The sequence below is a fragment of the Cuculus canorus genome, chromosome W, assembly GCF_017976375.1.
Source record: "Cuculus canorus isolate bCucCan1 chromosome W, bCucCan1.pri, whole genome shotgun sequence".
NCBI classification, from domain to species: domain Eukaryota; kingdom Metazoa; phylum Chordata; class Aves; order Cuculiformes; family Cuculidae; genus Cuculus; species Cuculus canorus.
Window position 1 is genome coordinate 20,972,770 of NC_071440.1, and position 14,963 is coordinate 20,987,732.

Below are 14,963 nucleotides of genomic sequence, written 5' to 3' on the forward strand. Positions count from 1 at the left end.
CCTGCATTGTTGCTTCCGCACATATGGGAGAATGAGCAAAAGATGTAAAAAAACATTTATTATATGCAATTGCTATTTTGGGGGTGCCAAAAACAGTAAAAATGGACAATGGCCCGGGATATGTTTCAAATATAACAAAATCCTTTTTTCAGCGATGCGGAATCACACATGTCACGGGCATCACTCACCGACAGGGCAAGCCATAGTTGAATGAGCTCATGGTACATTAAAAAATATGTTGTTAAAACAAAAAAAAGGTGGAGGATGTGATATGCCCCTCAAGAGAGTCTATTAAAAACTATGTATGTTCTAATTTTTTTAAATCGCTGCCAAGACAATATTCCCCCAATAGAGCAACATTTTATCGTGAAATCAAATGATAACGTGAGTAAAGCCAAAATGATGATACGTAACTTAGAAACAAGACAATGGGAAGGTCCATGGCTGTTAATAATGTGGGGGTGAGGGTATGCTTGTGTCTCTACAAATCGTGGACCACAATGGATGCCAGCAAGATGTGTAAGACCTGCGTTGCAATAATTATGGGAATTTCATGTTGTGCAACCACCATTCCATGAATCCCCGCACAATCCAAAGAAAACATCTGGGTAACCCCAACCCATGCGGCAGGGCAAGATTCATTGTGTTTGTTGGTAGCAACACTAATCAATCCATTTAGCACTTCTTTAGTAGGTTTGCTGATAGATGATGTTCTTTATTATGTGTGATAAAAGCAGATTTTAGTAAATATTTTAGTTATATAGGCAAAAATGAAACACTTATATAAAATGTTAATTCCTTACTTAGTGTGTGTAGAAATTATTTCATATGATGTGATTACATGTTTGCAAATATATCAAATCCAACGACATCTCCCTGCAATTACCAAAAGAAATGTATTTTATTTGAGGAGATAGAGCATGGGCAGGATTTCCTTTCTGTATTTCAGAAGGCCCATGTACATTAGGCAAATTTGCATTATTAACTCCAAATGTTTCTATGTTTTAAAACCACACTTTAGTTCACCGTCATCAAACAAATGCCACATCAGCAGTTTTATCTAGTCTTTTGATTAATTTATCAGATCATTCAGAATCTATACATAAAAGTATTAACACCTTAGAAGGTCTAGCAGAAAAAATGCAAATATAGAATGAATGGAATACATTTGCAGGACTTTTTGTTGGATTTGGACCTTAGATTATAAAATTAGTTGTGATAGATTTTATGATTTTACTTGGGTTTTTTTTTTTGTAGCATATTGATTTGTGTGCCTTGCTTAATCAAATTAGTGCAAAGCTTGATTGATAGTGCGTTAAGACAAATATTAGTAGCTCACAAAAAGAAAAAAGGGGGAGATGTCAGAAAAGATAGTGAGCAAGAAATAGCCACGAGTGTTGTTGGGCCTCTGGAGCAGGAGTGCAGAGCATTTGATATCAAGTGAGCTGCCAGCCTGAGAATAATCAGCATCGGTGGCAAAACCAAGAAGGCATGAAAACAATAGTAGTGGTCACGAGGAACTTGGAAGGAGAAAAACATGCTGTGGAAATTTTTATGAAGGACTTGTGGGACCGGTGTTGACATTTTTAGCAAGGTATAAATATGAGCTTGTAACAATAAACTTGGTCTTAGCTTGAAACAAAAGCTGAGTCCCTGCATGTTAATATGCCACATCTATGATATGTCTTCCCTCTCTGGAAGTCCAGAAAAGCAGTAGGACCTTGTGGGTCACCTCTGCATGTAATAAGTAAAAATGAGTGATGATTTCCTCAGTTTGGAGGGAAAGGAGACAGAAGATGAAAGAACCTGTTCCAGGAATCTTGTTGAGTACAAAAATTGGAAGAGTAGTATATCTATCTGCATGCTACTTTTTTGCTGTACTTTGAAAAAGAATAATGAGCTCTTAGAATGTGTCTCTTCTTTTTTTTAACTTAATTTTGAGTTGCATTTGACTATTTGAGGTTTCACTAAAAAGATGAAGTTTTATCAGCCATTTCAACCTCAGACTTGCTGCCCCTGGTACAGTGAATTCCTGGAGATCATCTTTGCTGCCAGCTTCCCTACAGTGTTTGGAGAATTTGCAGACCTCTGTTTTTTTCCTTTTTCCTTTGTTTTGCTTTTCCCCCTTTACTTTTATGGTTTCACTGAAAAATGAGACACAAAGGTCCTTTTAAAAATTTATCAACTGATTCAATTAGTGAATGAACAACCCCAGGCACTAGTACATGCTGGGTACTGCCCAGCTGGAAAGCAGCATGGCAGAAGAGAACCTGAAGATCCTGGTGAACATCAAATCGAACATGAGCCAGCAATGTGCCCTTGTCATTGCCCCAGTTTAGCCCCCCCAGCCCAACCTAGTCAGCAACTAAACATGGGGCAATTGTTGTTCCAGTTCCCCTTCCCACCCCAAGGGAAAGGGGAAAGGGAAATGAGAGAGACTTGCGGGTTGGAAACTAAAACAGCTTTAATGAAACAATAATAATAAAAAGGAAAATAACATTAATGATAAAATAGTAATATAATCTATAAATATACAAAATTGAGCCTCCAGATGACTATACATCACCACTGAAACCTCAGGGTAGGCATGGGGAAAGTCCTGGGCTGGACTCAGTGGCAGACAGGAGCTAGATACAGTAACTGCATTCAGGAACAGATGAATTGGGATTGGGAACAGACAGATGGTCAAGGTTCTCACTGGACGTTGGTCATTGAAGAAGAGAGCTTGACCCTCGTGATCCCTTGGTTTTATACTGAGTACGACACATATGGCATGGAATACTCTGTTGGTCAGTTTTGGGTCACCTGTCCTGTCCGCTCCTCCCTGCAGGTGCAAGTCTTTTTCTCCCTTTGACTTACAGCATTCCAGCAACTCCAGGATGGCCTTGGTTTCTATAGGAATAAATATAAGCAGTGGCCTTCCTGCATACCAATGCCCCATTACTTTGTTGATAACTACAAATATTACGTTATCACTTCTAGAGACAGACACTGTCTGAAAAACATGTTATCTTTCAGAAAATGAAGTTATTTAGAAGAGGCTTAGCTGAAAAGTTAGAAAATTGGTTCTGCTTCAGCTCAACCCATAACAAAGAGGGCAAATGGTATCCTGGGCTACATTAGGAGGAATGCTGCCAGAAGGTGGAGGGAGGTGATCCTTCACCTCTACTCAGCACTGGTGAGACCCCACCTGGAGTATTGTGTCCAGTTCCAGGCTCCACAGTACAAGAGAGATATACTGCTACTGAAGAGAGTCCAATGAAGGGCGACAAAGATGATTGAGGGACTGGAGCATCTCTCCTATGAGGAAAGGTTTAGAGAGCTGGGACTCATCAGTGTGTACAAATATCTGAAGAGAGGGTGCAAACAAGATGGATAAAGACTCTTTTCAGTGGTGCCCATTGACAGGATGAGAGGCAATGGGCATAAATGGAAACCTTCTGAACATAAGGAAACTCTTCTTGACTGTGAGGGTGGTTGAACACTGGAACAGGTTGCCCAGAGAGGTTGTGGAATCTCCCTCCTTCGAGCTACTCAAAACCTGTCTGGACATGGTTCTGAGCAACTGACTTTAGGTGGCCCTGCTTCAGCTGGGAGAGTTGGACAAGAGGAACACCAGCCATCCCTTCCAACCTCAGCCATTCTACGATTCTGTGCAGCCATAGAAAAATTGGCAAAGCAGATTATGTCACAGGACATCAGAGGAACATATGGCAGTAGAACCAAGGCAGCTTCCCAAACAAGTTGTTATGGTATCAAACCATAGCTGATGACTTGGCAGGAACTCTTGGTAAATTCTGCAGTGAAACACTCCTCTGTGGAGCCCAGTGGATGCTTTTCTTCTTAGGGTCCAGATTTCACACTCTGTTTGTAGGGCTTTGCTAGTGCAATGGGATTCACAGAATCATAGAATAGCCCAGGTTGGAAGTGACCTCGAAAGATCATCTCATCCAACCTTTCATAGGAAAGGAAGCCTAGAAACTACCTAGCAACCTGTCCAGCTGTGTCTTGAAAAACTCCAGTGATGGGGACTCTACCACATCCCTGGGGAGGTTGTTCTAGTGACTGATTTATCTCACTGTAAAAAATTTCTTTCTTATATCAAGATGAAACCTATCCCATTACAACTTGTACCCATTGTCCCTTGTCTTCTCCATGTAACATTTTGTAAAGAGAGAGCCTCCATCCTCTTTGTAGCCACTCTTTAAGTACTGCAATATTGTGATGAGGTCCTCCCTGACTCTTCTCTTCTCTTCTCTTCTCTTCTCTTCTCTTCTCTTCTCTTCTCTTCTCTTCTCTTGGGAGAAAAGACTTAACTCCTTCAGTCTTTCTTCATAGGGCAGATTCTCCAGCCCTTTGATCATCTTTGTGGCCCTCCTTTGGACCCTCACGTCAGTCTGCATCTTTCAGGAATTGTGGGGACCAGAACTGGACACAGTACTCCAGGTGCGGCCAGACAAACACTGAGTGAAGTGGGATGATCACATCTCTCTCTCTGATAGTAATGCCCCTGCAGATGCAGCCTGAGATCCAATTTGCCTTTGTTGCTGCTGCTGACTCATGTTCAGCTTGTTGTCCACCAGGACCCCCAGGTCCTTTTCAGCAAGGCTTCTCCACAGCCACACAGATCCTAGCCTGTACTGGGCTCTCTGATTATTCTGACCCAGGAGTAGGACTTTGCACTTTGTCTTTGTGAAACTTCATACTGTTCTTGCTAGCCCACTCTTCCAGCCTGTCCAGGTCTTTCTCTTATACGGATCTCCCTTCTGGAGTGTCCATGTCACCATGCAGTTCAGTGTCATCAGAAAACTGTGTGAGGATGTTTTCAATCCCATCATCCAGGTCATTTATGAAGATGCTGGACAGCATGGGGCCCAGAATTGAACCTTGTGGACTCTACTTGTGACAGGCTGCCAGCCTGAGTAAAAAGCATTGATCATCACCCTCTAAGTGCGACCTGTTAGTCAGTTTCATATCCATCTCACAGATCACCCATGCAGCCTGTATCTTGCCAGTTTGTCCAGGAGAAGGCTGTGGGAAGCAGTGTTGAACACTTTGCTGAAATCCAGGTAAACAACATCCACTGCTCTCCCCAAGTCAACAGAAGGTGTTATTTTGTTGTAGAAGGTGATTGGGCTAGTCTGGCATGATTTGTTTTTGGTAAATCTGAGCTGGCTTTTCCCAATCACCTGCTTCATTTGGTTTGTGATAGTTCCTAGGAGAACTCATTTCCATTTACTAGGGATGGGACACGCTTGTCTCCAAGGGGGACTAAAGTACTTTCTAAAAATCTAGTTAGGCTCTTAAATAGAGCTTTAAACTAGATTTGAAGGGGGAGGGGGAGGAGACCAGGCTAGTTGGGAATGAGTCTGGTAGTGGGAGTCCAGCGAATGAGATATGATGTGCTGGGGTGGACCACCAGCACACCACCACAGAGCAAGAGGGGGTGAGTACAGCTGGGGACAGCAAGAATGAAACTGGAACTGTGGAGTTAGTTATTCCAAGGACCAGTCGATTGGGAATGAACTCTATGCCCTTTATGAGGGCTGAAGGTTCGCCAGCCCAGCTGAAGTGCATTTACACCAATGCACACAGCATGGGCAATAAGAAGGAGGAACTGGAAGCTGTTGTATGGCAAGGTGACTATGATGTCGTTGCCATATAAACTCTTCAGGCGGGACAGGAAGGGTAGAAAAGGAGGTGGGGTAGCCATCTATGTTAAAGAGTGCTTCGATACCCTTGAGCTGGATTACTGTAAGGAAGGGACTGAGTGCTTATGGGTTAAAATCAGAGGAGCCCACAAGAAGGCAGACATTGTGATGGGAGTCTGCTACAGACCACCCAGCCAAGAGGAGGCAGCTGACGAGCTCTTCTATAAACAGCTGGGGATGGTCTCTAGATCTCTACCTCTTGTCCTCATGGGTGACTTCAATCTTCTGGATATCTGCTGGGAGTACAATACAGGAGAAAGGAAACAATCTAGAAGGTTCCTGGAGTGTGTGGAAGACAACTTCCTCACACAACTGGTTAGTGAACCAACAAGGGAGGGGGCCCTCCTTAACCTGCTGTTTGAGAATAGGGAAGGTCTTGTGGTGGATGTGACGGTTAGGAGATGCCTGGGACAAAGCGATCATGAGATGATAGGGTTTTCAGTTCTAGGTGGGATAAAGAAGGGGATTAGCAAAACAGTCACATTAAAATTCCAGAGGGCATACTGTGGATTGTTCAGAAGGCTGGTTGGCAAAGTTCCATGGGAGACAGTCCTTCAGGGCAAGGGTGGCTGGGTGCTCTTAAAAAATGAAATCGAGGGCTGGGTGCTCTTAAAAAATGAAATCCTAGCAGCTCAGGAGCAAGCCATCCCTATGTTTCAGAAAAGGAGCTGGCGGGGGAAAAAGCCAGCTTGGCTGAGCAGGGAGATTTTGGGATATATCAAAAAGAAGAAGGTCTATGAGCTTTGGAGGAAGGGGCAGGTGTCTTGGGTGGACTACAGGGAGGAAGTGAGATTGTGCAGGGAAAATATAAGGAGGGCTAAGGCCCAACTAGAAATCAAATTGGCTAAGTTTGTGAAAGATAATAAAAAGTCTTTCTACAAATACATCAACAAGAAAAGGAGGACTAGGGAGAATATTCAGTCCCTATTGGATGCAGAAGGAACAACAGTGACAAGGGATGAAGACAAGGCTGAGGTATTTAATGCCTTCTTTGCCTCAGTCTTTAATAGCAAGGAAAGTTGTTCCCTCTGTGTACAAACCCAGGAGTTAGAGGAGCAGAATGTGTCTCCCATGATCCAAGAGGAGGCGGTCAGAGACTTGTTTGCCCAGCTAGACACCCACAAGTCTATGAGGCCAGATAGGATCCACACAAGAGTATTGAAGGAGCTGACAGATGTCCTTTCCAAACCCCTTTCCATCATCTTCCAGCAGTCCTGCCTGACTGGGGAAGTTCCACTAGACTGGAGGCTGGCTAATGTTGTGCCCATCTACAAGAAGGGTTGCAGGGAGGATCCGGGGAACTACAGGCCTGTCAGTCTGACCTCAGTACAGGTGGAAAGTCATGGAACAGGTAATCTTGAGTACTGTCATGAAGCACATGCAAGAGAACCGGGTGATCAGACCCAGTCAACATGGGTTCACGAAAGGCAGGTCTTGCCAAACTAACCTGATCGCCTTCTACGAAAAAGTGACTCGACTACTGGATGGGGGAAAGGCTGTGGATGTAGTCTTCTCAGACTTCAGTAAAGCCTTTGACACAGTTTCTCACAGCATTCTGCTTGAGAAACTGTCAGCCTCTAGCTTGGACGGGCACACACTCTCCTGGGTGGAAAACTGGTTGGATGGCCGGGCCCAGAGAGTGGTGGTCAATGGAGTTAACTCCAGCTGGAGGCCAGTCACAAGTGGGGTTCCTCGGGGCTCGGTACTGGGTCCAGCTCTGTTCAATGTCTTTATCAATGACCTGGATGAAGGCATTGAGTGCACTCTCAGCAAGTTTGCGGATGACACTAAGCTAGGTGGAAGCATGGATCTGCTGGAGGGTAGGGAGGCTGTGCAAAGGGATATGAACAGGCTAGACCGCTGGGCTGAGGCCAATGGCATGAGGTTTAACAAGGCCAAATGCTGGGTCCTGCACTTGGAGCACAACAACCCTATGCAGTGCTACAGACTGGGGGAAGAGTGGCTGGAGAGCTGTACAGAGAAGGACCTGGGGGTGTTGGTTGACAGCCGACTGAACATGAGCCAGCAGTGTGCCCAGGTGGCCAAGAAGGCCAATGACATCTTGGCTTGTATCAGAAATGGTGTGACCAGTGGGTCCAGGGAGGTTATTCTCCCTCTGTACTCGTCACTGTTGAGACCGCACCTTGAGTACTGTGTTCAGTTCTGGACCCCTCACCACAGGAAGGATGTTGAGGCTCTGGAGCATGTCCAGAGAAGAGCAACGAAACTGGTGAGGGGGCTGGAGAACAAGTCTTATGAGGAGCGGCTCTGAGAGAGCTGGGGTTGTTTAGCCTGGAGAAGAGGAGGCTGAGGGGAGACCTTATTACTCTCTACAACTACCTGAAAGGAGGTTGTGGAGAGGAGGGAGCTGGCCTCTTCTCCCAAGTGACTGAGGACAGGACAAGGGGGAATGGCCTCAAGCTGTGCCAGGGGAGGTTCAGGCTGGACATCAGGTAAAAATTTTCATGGAAAGGGTCATTGGGCACTGGAACAGGCTGCTCAGGGAGGTGTTTGAGTCACATTCCCTGGAGGTGTTTAAGGAACTGGTTGATGAAGTGCTTAGGGACATGGTTTAAGGGAGTGTTAGGAATGGTTGAACTCAATGATCCAGTGGGTCCTTTCCAACCTGGTGATTCTATGATTCTATTACTTTCCCAGGGACTGAAATAACACTGGGCCTGTAGTTTCCTGGGTTCTCTTTTTGGCCCTTCTTGTAGGTGGATATAACATTTGCCCTCTTTCAGTCTTCAGGGACATCCCCTGATCTCCATGACTTTGATTATTGGCATGGTTGAGACAGGGACCCAAACCACATCTGAGGATGCCATGGTTGGGTTAGGGACCCAAACTCCAACTACATTACTTGCCCCAGTAGTCAAAAACAGACGTCAACAGGTCCATACTGTTGCTTGGTAAGGGAGGAGGAAGGGTCTGATGAGGAAGCTGGTCCTTTGTCAAGGAAACAAGAGAAAGAAGTGAAAGAAACCATCCAAGAGGTGGAAACTACCTGGTCCCTAACTATGAGTAAAATCAAGATATGTGGAAATATTACAGCTGCCAGCCAGGCAATCATATTGCTGCCTGGTTTCTCTGATGCTGGGATACTGGGGCCAACAGTCAACATGTAGAGGATAAGGAAGCCCAGCAGTTGTGAACTCTCGTTAGGGACCAAGGATTTGACAAAGGAATCAGAAAAGAGGCGACAATCCACAGCCTCTGGAGGCAACTCCTATTGAGTGTTTTACAAGATATTTGTTCAAGGAAGATCTTGTGAATTACCAAGGGAAATAGACTACTGTTGAGGAAGGTATCCAATACCTGAGAGAATTAGCAGTGCTGTAAGTCATCTACAATGACCTGGATAACAACAAGGTCTTCAAAGATTCAAGTGATGTCCAGTGTACACCTGCTATGTGGAGGTTTGTCCAAAATGCAGCAGCAGCATATTCCAACATCCTGGCAATGATGGACTGGACAGACTTCAATACGCCAACTGTGGAGAGACTGTCTTGCTGGCTCCAGTGTTTCAAAGAGAATCTTTCATCCTTCTCATCCCAATGGGCCTGAATCTCACCTGTCAGGAGCTGTCAGGAGCAGACACATGCCATGTGGCATCCTCTTGTTCTTCCTGTGTGACCAGGGAAAGGACATTAGGAAGCAGGATGGTGCGCCCCCCTCAAAGCTAGAAACCTGTGCACACAAACTTAGAGGAAAGATAGTTGCTAATAAGGAGCTATCCAAGAAGGCTGTCAGTTCACTTATTGTTGAGACAATAGAAGGCAACTAGCAATCCCCTAGATGTAGAAGAAGAACTGAGATCATCTCCCTTGATTTTGGTGAGGGAACTTCTGATCTGACTCTGCAAGTGTCAGACAGTGAATACTCTGGCCGGGAATAGAGGATCCTTGCCTCTGGCCAGTCAAAGGGAAAGGATGACAGGGTTTACCGAACTGTGTGGATTCAGTGGCCTGGTATATCAGATACACAGACATATGAGTCTTTGGTGGATACCAGTACATAGTGTACCCTAATGCCATCAGGGTATAAGAGGGAGGAAACCGTCTGGATTTCTGGAGTGACAAGGAGATCCCAAGAGTTGTCTGTGTTGGAGCCTGAGGTGAGCTTAAAAGAGGAAAAGTGGCAAAAGCACCCTATTGTTACTGGCCCAGAGGTCCCGTGTATCTTTGGCATAGGATACCTCAAGAGAGGGTACTTCAAGGATCAAAAAGAGTACCAATGGGCCTTTGGTGTAGCTACTATGAATATAGAGAAGACTGAAGAGCTGTCTACCTTGCAAGGAATTTCAAAGGAACCCTCTGTTGTGGGGTTGCTGTGTGTTGAAGAACAGCAGATGCCGATGGCTACCATGATGGTGCACCAGTGGCAATATTGCACCAAATGAGATTCCCTAGTTCCCATCCATGAGCTAATTCATCAACGGGAGATCCAAAGAGTGATCAAAAAGACTAACTCACCTTTCAATAGTCCCATATGGCCAGTGCAAAAGTCTGACAGAAGATGGAGGTTAACAGTGGACTATCATGGACCTCAGAAAGGTCATCTAGTTCAATCCCCCCTGCAGTGAGCAGGGACATCTTCAATTAGATCAGGTTGCTCAGAGACCTGTCCAACCTGACCTTGAATGTTTCCAGGGATGGGGCATCTACCACCTCCCTGAGCAACCTATTCCAGTGCTTCACCACCCCCACTGTAAAAAAATTCTTCCTTATATGTAGTCTAAATCTACTCTCTTTTAGTTCAAACCCATTTCCTCTTATCCTAAAACAAACTGGAGTCAAAGGCAGCCAAATGGTATGCTACAAATGACATTGCCAATGTGTGTTTCTCAATTACTTTGACAGCAGAGTGTCGGAGTGGGAGGCGGACCCGGAGTAACGATGGAGTCTCAATATGAGTATGATCGTTCTCATTTATTCATACACCTTACACTTCTTATATACTTATCCCAATAGTGCACGCGCTAACAAACAAATCCTAATTGGTTATGTCCCGCTGTTCATGCGCCTTATGCTGTCACACAACTGGCCGGACGCTCTTGAGCACGCGAAAGGGGCAGATACAAGGTTCTCATCACAACTCTTCGGGACTTTCCCGCACTGGATTCCACATTCCTGTATTCTACTCCCTTTTATCTTATCTCAAGGTCAGGCCTAGCTACAGACAGCAAACCCTGGATTGTTCACTGCTATTAAATCATGAGCCATCCTTCTGCAGCAGAGTACAGGCCACAGTTTGCTTTCACATTGTGGAGAGGTGTCCAATACACCTGGAATTGACTGTCCCAGGGTGGAAGCACACCCCTACCATTTGCCATAGACAGATCCAAACTTCACTCAAACAGTGATGTCCCTGAACATCTGCAATACATTGATGACATCATTGTGCAGGGCAACACAGCAGAGGAATTTTTTGAGAAGAGAAAAAGAATTATCCAGAAAATTTTGAAAGCTAGTTTCACCATAGAAAAAGCAAAGTCAAAGGACCTGCACAGGAGATCCACTTCTTGGGAGTAAAATGGCAAGATGGATGTCATCACATCCTAATAGATAAAATAACAGCTATGTCCTCACCAGCTAAAAAAAAAAAGAAACACAAGCTTTCCTAGGTCTTGTGGGATTCTGGAGAATGCATATTCCAGGTTATAGTCAACTTGTGAGCTCTCCCTATTGAATGACAAAAAGGAAGAACTTTTTTGAGTGGGGCCTTGAGCAACAGTAAGCCTTTGACCACTGCCTCAAATAACTGGGCATGCACAAGGGGGAGGAGAAATATTATAATTGGTTCTGGGAAATGTAATTAACATGTATTATTTTTCCAGGAATTCTAATGAATATGCATGTTTTCTTGTAATAAAAGAGGAAATGGCTGAGGGGTTCGGTATGCACGAATGTCTTAGAATGATCCCCCATGCATCCAGTGCTGTCAATAAAGGAATGCCTGCTTCTTAATACAGAAATTGGTATTAAGGAGTTTATTTTATTCCGGATTTTCAGTGACAACAGTATGGTTACAGTTCCATAGCTTACAAGTATTTTGCTGTTATACCTTTTTTTCCTGAAAATTAAGTTCTACATTTACTAGTGATAAGATTCCACATTTGACTAAGGTATCCCCCCCTTTCCTGATTCATTCCTACTTCTGCATTGTTTTAGATCAGTGCAAAAACAATTGCCAGTTTTGTTGTTATAAACTTTGATGCTTATTTTGGATTAAACTTTTATTTAACTGTGTTCATGTAGTATACCTTTTTAAAGCATGACATTTGCTCTACTTATTCATGCTAATGGTTTTGGTTTCACTGTTTATTTTTTTTTATATTACACTGTCAAATTAAAGATAGAAATAAAGCAGATTTGAGTGATTTTCTTGTGTGAGTTCAAAAGGGGATGTAAAGCAGCAGAAACTGCTAGTAATATCAACCAAGCATTTGGCCAGGGGACCTTCAATGAACGTACAGCTTGACGTTGATCCCAAAAGTTTAATGATTGAAACAAGAGCCTTGAAGATCACGAGGGTCATGGATGCCCTTCTGTGATAGGTGACAACCAATTGAGGGCCAGGACTGAAGCCACAACCAAGCAGCAGCTCAAAACGCCTTTGAAGAATTCATCAGTTCCAGGACTCCAGAAGTCTATGCTACCAGAATAAATAGACTTTTTTCTTGTTGGCAAAACCACATAGATTCTAATGGTTCTTATTTTGGTTAATAAATTTTATTCTAAGCTGAGATATACTGCTTTAAATTTGATGGTTTAAAACAGCAATTATTTTTGCACCAACCTAGTAGAATCCCTCTTTATCCCTCCTCTTAGTATTACCAGCAAAACTGCTTGTGGGGACATCCTATGGAGAAAATCAAGGTACTAATCTTGTCAGCAAACACTCCCAGGAGGCCAACAAGGGCCTGGCTGCTGCTGGTGAACACCCAAGCAGTGGGAAGCTGGGGAGTTCCAGGTCGTGAGGCTGAATCAGCACTTGGCTTCCTCTCTCTGCTGTGAAACTGGCAGAGTACACAGTGATGTAAAAATACAAGAAAAGGATGAGTTAAGCTGAAAAATACAAGTCTAAGTGACTAGATGAAGATGGAGACAAAGAAGCCAAACTTAGATGCAACTTAAATGTAATTATGACTAAATATGGAATGAATATAAAGGACATCATCTCAGAACACACTCTGTCTAGTTGCCCTTTGCCTTTAGACCAAGAAATATTCACATATAAATTTATATACATTTATATGCACATGTATACATATTTATGTATTAATATTATATATATATATAAAAGAGTGTACAAATATGTATATATTTAGTGTATGTGGCAAGGTTTGGTAGCAGAGGGTGGGCTGCAGGGATGGTTCCTGTGGGAAGAGGTCAGGAGCTGCCCTGTCCCAGATACAGCCAGTTCCAGCTGGCTTGGCAACAGAACCACTAATCAGCGAATTTTATGGAGCCTTCTTGAAAGCATATTTAAGAAAGGACTGAAAAGTCTGGATAGAGAAAGGAGAATAAAACAAAGAGACTGAGAAACACCAAGGTCAGAAGGGGAGCACCATGGTGCCAGAGCAGATATTCCCTGCAGCCCATGGAGAACCCATGCTGGAGCAGAGGAAAAGTGTGACAAGGAGGGAGTGTCAGAGAATGCTGACGTAACAAATCCCTTTTCTGCTTTGCATTGCTTGTTGCCTCACTGAAGGGACAAAGCATAACCTGTGACTGTAACAAGGGGGAGAGAAGAGGAGTTTGGAGTGAAGCTGACCCTAGGAAAGTAAGGAGGAAAGGTGTTTTCCCTATGTTTTTTTCATTTTTGTCTTTTTGTTTCTTAGTAACCAAGTTAGTAATTTTGGTATTAAGAGCTAGGAGAATACAGATTTGTTAATTTAGCTTGAGTATCACTACATGAAGTTTATGAAACATTTGTTCAGGGTATAGAGCAAATTTTTTATTGTTTATGCCAGCTGCTTGAACCTGGTGATTATGCTCAGTTCTGTCTTGAAGCTGTCAGCATGCATGACTTTACATTAATTTAAGCAATATTAATGCAGAGCAAATTTTAGACTGGATCAGTGTAGAAACATTTTATATTAATGAAGGCCACGATGCCCTTGAAGGACCATGAACAGTGCGGTAAAAGGAAACAATGGATAGCAACAGTAAGCTATGCCCAGAAGCTGAGAGGGAGGTGTAAGATAAAAAAGTAGAAATCATGATAACTTAGAGGAAAAGCATGTAAAATATGCAAAGCTAATTAACCAAGTAAGCACTTGATCTAGGCGCATGGACAGTAGCAACTAACCAATAGTAGTATAAACTTATACGCGTGAACAGTTGTTTGTAACCAGTCAAATGATGCCAAGTTTTAGATGCAACATAACATTGTGTATATAAGGAGCTTGCTAAGAGCAATAAAGGTCTCCATTTACCACCTCACTGGAGTCCGTCTCGTCACTCATTCCTGCAGATCAGCACTCTTACTTTATAGAAGAGCACTGTGTTTTGGTCAGACTTTCCACCTGGCTGTCATTATTGTAAAAGCTGTTGGGAGTGGGATATTCAGAACCGTGCAGTCTATCTCCCATTCTAAAATTACAGATTAAAAGCAACACTATTTGATTGGTCTAAATGACAGTGACAATAATCTCTTTTACTGGGAGTCTTGCAGCACTTATAGCAGTGAGGGATCTGACAGAACTCTGGCAGAATAGTTAAGTGGAGTGAAAGAGATACATGTGTATCAGAGAGAATAAATAACGGTCCATTGTGGGATGTGATATATATGTAGACAAATTATATATATATATTTAAAGTATTGTACACTCAAATTTTAAAGTAGTGAATTAGCATAAGCAACAATTCTTAGCCAGCTTTCTGTAAGAAAGTATGTGAGTGTTTGTACTTAACTAGGCAGATAACAGGCAGGGAATTGGATAAGAAAGTAGAAAAGTGGTTGGAACTGCCTGGTATTTACAAGACCTCGAAGCAGAGCCCAAGGAGAATGCACAGCCAGGAAAGATGGAAAATTATAAATACTTTTGCAGTTGTTATTGAGATAGGGCATGATGTTGTAATCGCTGTTAGCGTGGGACAAACAAGTTGGCACTCAGCCTACTCGCTCACTGGCCACGCGTGATGCTGCTAGCCCTTTTCGAGTCCCCGAGAGGAAGATAAAAGGAGCTGGGCTGGATGGGTAGGAGTGGAGAAGGGCTACATGCATGTCTTTTACCAGGGGACT

The 14,963-nt window shown here is 43.5% G+C and overlaps 1 pseudogene; it reads left to right on the forward strand.

The window, feature by feature from the left end:
* The first annotated feature begins 2,587 nt into the window (after positions 1–2,587).
* Positions 2,588–14,963, forward strand: part of LOC128850243 (junction-mediating and -regulatory protein-like) — a 135,454-nt pseudogene continuing 123,078 nt past the window's right edge.